Genomic DNA, 5,910 nt, shown 5'->3' with positions numbered 1-5,910 from the left:
TGCCTACAAACTCGTTAGGGGAGATCAGTAGCAAATAGGAAGGGCCCTATTCCCCCCAGCAGCACCTGGGGTGATGAGGAACAATGGCCAGAAGCTGCAGGAGAATATGTTCAGGTTAGAGATTAGGAGGCAATATTTCACGTTAGGGTGGCTAGGATCTGGAACCAACTTCCTAGGGAAGTGGTCGTCACTCCTACCTTGGGTAAATTCAAAAAGAGGTTGGACAAACACCTGTCTGGGGTCATGTGATCCCAGCGTGTGCTCCGGCCAGTGGCAGGGGGGTTAGACTAGATGATCTGTTCAGGTCCTTTCTGACCCCAAACTACTATGAAACATTCCTGACAGGCTAACAGAAGGCAGAATTCTGAGGGATAGTCAGCACAGGTTGCAGGTAGGTCTTGCATGACCAATCTCATTTCCTTCGATGACCAGGTCACATATCACCTGGATGAAAGGAAAGAGGTTGATGTCATATATTTGGACTTTAAAAAAGCCTTTTACCTGGTGTCCCATGATGTCCTCATGGAAAAATTGGGCAACTGCAGCCTTGACTCCTCCACAGTCCGACAGCCGGGGAACTGGCTCCAAGGTCGGACCCAGAGAGTGGTAGTTGACAGAACTGAATCAACATGGCAGTCAGTGGCTAGTGGTGTCCCCCAAGGCTCTGTTCTCAAACCTGTACCTCTTTAATGTCTTTATAAACGATCTGGATGCTGCAGTCAAAAGTGAACTGGCCAAGTTCGCTGATGACACCAAACTTTGGGGAACAGTCTCCACACTTGAGGACAGACTGCTGATCCAGGCCGACCTTGACAGGCTTGAAAGGTGGGTGGATGAAAACCTGATGGCATTCAATATGGAGAAGTGCAAGATGCTCCACCTTGGGAATAAAAACCTACATCATACTTATAGGCTTGCCAATGCTACACTTGTTAGCACCATGACTGAAAGAGACTTGGGGGTCATGACTGACCACAAGATGAATATGAGTCACCAATGTGATAACGCAGCTGGCAAAGCGAGCAAAACTCTGGCTTGCTTCTACCTATGCATTTTGAGCAAGACCCAGGATGTCATCCTTCAGCTGTACTTGGCCTTGGTGAGGCTGCAGCTGCAGTAGTGCATCCAATTCTGCGCTCCACAATTTAGGAAGAATATGGAGAAACTTGAAAGAGTCCAGAGGACAGCCACATGCATGATCAGAGAGCAAGAGAACAGGCCTTATGAAGAGAGGCTGTGAGCTATGGGACTCTTCAGTCTGGAGAAGCACAGGCTAAGGGGTGATTTGGTGGGAGCATGTAAGTACATCAAAGGTGTGCAACAGGATCTGGGAGAACACCTGTTAACCAGAGCACCCCCAGGGATGACAAGGTCCAACAGTCACAAACTCCTGGCAGACTTTTTTAGGCTGGACATGAGGAAAAACTTCTTTACTGTCCAAGCCCCCAAGGCCTGGAAAGAAACTCCCCCCAGAGGTGGTGCAAGCACCTACTCTGGGCACTTCCAAGAACATTTGGATGCTTATCTTGCTGGGATCCTTTGACCCTAGCTGACTTCCTGCCCCTTGGGCAGGGGGCTGGACCCAATGATCTTACCAGGTCCCTTCCAGCCCTAATGTCTATGAAATCTATGAAGGATGTCAGTATCAAAAGTGCTCAGCACCTGGTAGCTCCAGTTGTGACTTAACGATTTCTTAAAATCATGTAAACTATTGATTTTTCTTGCCTTTTATAAGAGAAACAGCTCCACTTATGAAATTTGCTCTTTTAGTCAAATGAAATTTGCAATCATTGTGATCACAGTATTACTGCACGTGTAAAAATAAATCCTTCTCATAAAGCAAAATGTTAGTTATACATACAGATGGGAGCACATAACTAATACTGTGTTCTAATTTTCAAATAAAAAATAACATAAAAGAGACTTTATTAGAATTCACAAGTCTATATTCAGAATTAATGTGCTGTATATTTCATAAGTTTAGTCTCCATCTGACCCTAACAGCCCAGAAGACTTGTAGTTAAGTTGCACCAGTTTATAGTGTGGCCAAAGACACAGAAAGAAATGATGTGGCTAGCATGACATCTGGCTGCCTTTGCCTTGCAAGATCAAATGACCAGGTACCCATTTACAGTTGGGTCAGCTGATGGTGGAAGGCAGCCTTTAGCATGAGTCCAGGAAAGACTTGAGTTTATGAGCCATAATGGGACACTGCTCTGCCACTGCACATACAGTTCATGGGCAGAGAACTGATCTCCTTTATGCCATTAAAACTATTCTGACTTCTCTTATCCCACCTCATTAAATGACACAGAAATACCTCAATATTCAGCCAACTTACTTTAGTTAAACCAAAGCATTTCAGTCCTCAGAAGGCCACAGAGACAGGACAGGAGACATCTATATACCATTAACAACCCAGGCTCCTGCAATAGCAAGCAAATGATTGAGCAAGGTATGCTCAGGTCCTAGCAAGTGATATATATTAGGAGTGTGTGAAACAGGCTCTATTCAATTCAATTCAGATTCGGCCTGAATCAGGGACAGTGATTCAATTAGTCGATTCAGCCAAATCCGAATCTGAAGATTCGATGCTGATTCGGAGAATCAGTGATTCGGACATAGACACAGCTTTAAAAGTTTTTTCTACATACCTTGAGGTAGCAGGTGTGGCTCGTAATCGCTGCGATGTTGTGGCGCATGGAGTATCCCACTGGAGCGCAGGGGGGCCCTCCATGTGCTCAGCGGCAAACCTGGAAGCGGACCTGCTAGGAGCATGCTTACCCCGCCACATCCCCCCAGCTCGGCGATCGGTTGCAGGGGGACCCTGGGTGCCCCCCCACCAGACCCAGGAGGCACCAGTCATTGAGCCAGGGGAGTATGAGGGGACGGAGGGAGGGGCAGTGCATTCCCTGGCGGACCCAGAAGTGGATGTGCTTCTGATCCACTTCCTGGTCTGCTGCTGAGCATGCTGGGGAGCCCCCCATGATTCTGTGGGCCACTCTGTGCGCCCCAGCATTGACAAGGGCCTTTTTTATCCATGTTAAATGGGAAAAGACCTCATCTTAGAATCAAGTAAATATAGTAACAATAGTGGTTCAGAGAACTTCTCAGCTAATTGTTTCAGGGCTCTTAAGTATGAGTTATGGGGACCTGTTGATCTGAAAATGATTAACTGGAGAAGAGATTGCCTCAACCTCCTTTGCTACAGATGGTACACTTCCAAATTCATTCACATAACTGGATAGATGGACAAATCTTCCTACTTTGTTCAAGATACAAGAATAAAATAGTGGCTGCACATTTTTGCCTTTCCTGCACCAATAGTTACAATTTTGTGATACGAATCTAGCAAAAGACCTATATATTTTTCCAGATGTGTTTTAAGATGCTCCTGTTTTAGACTATCGCCTATAAATAATTCATTAATTCTACACCATTTTTAGAATTGTTATTTATAACCACTGCCATTTATTTTCCTTTGTTTCGAACTTTAAAAAATGTTTTATCACTATTTACACATCCCCTTTTAACTAGGATGGCTTTCTACTGAACCATCATTGTGTACTGTAACCAAGTTCGGCTCATATCCCCTTTATAAGCACAAATTCAATCCAGTAAATATAGCTACGTGTCTGTTACACAATTAAAGACCAACAAATGGAAATCAAACATTGTTTTTGTAAGCTAGATAAATGTTTTCTTTACATGAAAAGAATATCACATTCATTACTTTGTTTCCCAGTGGATTTGAAAGGACTGGTTGTCATTTGTGTCTATGACACCTCATGTGGGAAAAGCATTAAGTAATGAAAACTTCCTTTCACCTAATCTAAGGTGGATGGAACTTTACAAGACAAACAAACAAACCCTAGTCAAAGTATTGTCAGGATTAATTATATTAATACAAATAGGGCTAAGACTGAAATAATGTACTAGTGAGACATGGGCTGAAAGCCATATTTATAGGATGGCCTGGAAAATGCACAATCACTCCTAATAGAAAAATGATTAGAATTTGAAAGGAATTAAACTAATGGTTCTATAAAAGCTTAACACTGTTCTTCAGACATTATACGGTTTGGTTTTTTGATAGAAACAAAAATCTATGCAACTCAAGGGAACTACATCCTTTCCTTAAGCTTCTTGAACCTTCCAGCTTTTGGCATTCACTATAGCATCAAAAAGTCCTGATTGCTAGATTTGTTCCTGTAGTGTGAGATCTGATTAATCAGAATTTTGGTCACTGATTATAAGGAAGTTTTTATAACCTGTATGTGACGGCTGTATGTGTTGTAGGGCTTGCTACCACTGCCCTGAGCTCATCTGCCTACAGGCAGCAACAGGGTGGACCTCGGCTTTGGATCACCTGGTCTGCCAGGAAGTTAGTCTCATGTTTTCTCGCCTGCCATGACTTTGATGAAATATATTCCCAGGAGGTACTGCCCACGGTAATCCTGCCTGGTCTCGATCCCTGTTTCTTCTGTGGGGCTCCAAACGTCACCTTTACCCCAGCCTAGCTTCTCCAGATGGTACTCACAAAATTTTTCTGCAGCCAGGTCACAGTGCTGCCTGTTGTGGTATTATTTGGCCCTCTACCCCACAGTGACCTTGGTCTCGATTAGGTACACCCTTCCAGGGCTGGTCCTGGCCTGTGCTCAAATATAAAAAAAGGAAAGGAAAAAAAACCCAAGGAAAACCCCAGCTGCTCTCCCTGGCTGAGCCCTTGTTGGGCTCAGTCCATGTCCCCTTTTACCCAGGATCAGGTTCTCATAATCCCAATCACAATGATCAAGAAAATCCCTTAGTCCAGTCTTTCATAGATTCATAGAAGTAGGGTCGGAAGGGACCTTGTAGATCATCAAGTCTGACCCCCTGCCCTGGGCAGGAGAGGAAACCAGGCTCAAATGACCCCAGCTAGGTAGACGCCAAGTGTCCTCTTAAAGATCCCCAGGGTAGGAGCCATCACCACTTCCCTTGGAAGTTGGTTCCAGATCCTAGCTGCCCTGACTGTGAAGTAGTGCCTTCGGATGTCTAGTCTAAACCTATTGTCTAACAACTTGTGGCCATTTGTGCCCATCTGGCCTCGAACATCCGATCATGTGCCACTCAGGCCCAGAAGTTCGGTGGTGTTCGTCTGTCCGTCCCAGATGTTCTATCGAGTGGGTGTTTCCCTCTGGTGTAGTCTCCCCCCAATCTCTCCTGCCGTGACTTTGGATCTTGTTTCAGTGGTGGATGTCCGACCACTGGGAGTCTCTCAATGACAGGCCGTCTCTCTGGTGGTCTTCTGCAAGGCTCCACCTCCTCTCTACCTCGCCCTTACACCCTGCCTTGACTGGTGCCAGACATCCTTCTGGCCTGGTCCCCAACTGTTGAGTCCCCAAGTGTGCTTGCAGAGAAGGTCCTATCGGCCTACAGGGCCTAACCCACAATATACTATCCACGCCTCGCAGCCACCTATCATTCCATGAGGCTGTCAATCACCTTTAGGTTTAAACAACACTCAGACTCCACACGCCCTGCACCTCAACCCCTCCACTAGTGGGAAACTGTGACAGGAGTATCACTATTGGAGCCTTTCCGGGAGTGGCCCTGCCCTCCTGTAATGGGCCAACCACCTGCTTACTCTCCTGCCATGCCTTGATCTTATTTAATAGATTGTTGTAATCAGTGGGAGGCTGCCCATTTTACGCGCCCTGGTGACAGGGGGTGCTACCTGCGGCTCCTTTTCCTCCCCTACACCGCAGCCTAAGCCTCACAGATGGTGCTGATGTGGTTTGACCTGGGCCCTGTTGTGTCTTGGCCCTCCTCTTTACTCCTGGTGGGGCTCCTCGCTGCCCCCCTCCTCAGGGCTCCTCACTGCCCCCCTCCTCGGGGCTCCTCGCTGCCCCCCCCCACTCTGGGGGCTCC

Source organism: Gavialis gangeticus, unplaced genomic scaffold, assembly GCF_001723915.1.
Source record: "Gavialis gangeticus isolate Ggan-Ray unplaced genomic scaffold, GavGan_comp1, whole genome shotgun sequence".
Lineage (NCBI taxonomy): Eukaryota > Metazoa > Chordata > Crocodylia > Gavialidae > Gavialis > Gavialis gangeticus.
Note: the sequence above shows the minus strand (reverse complement) of the source record.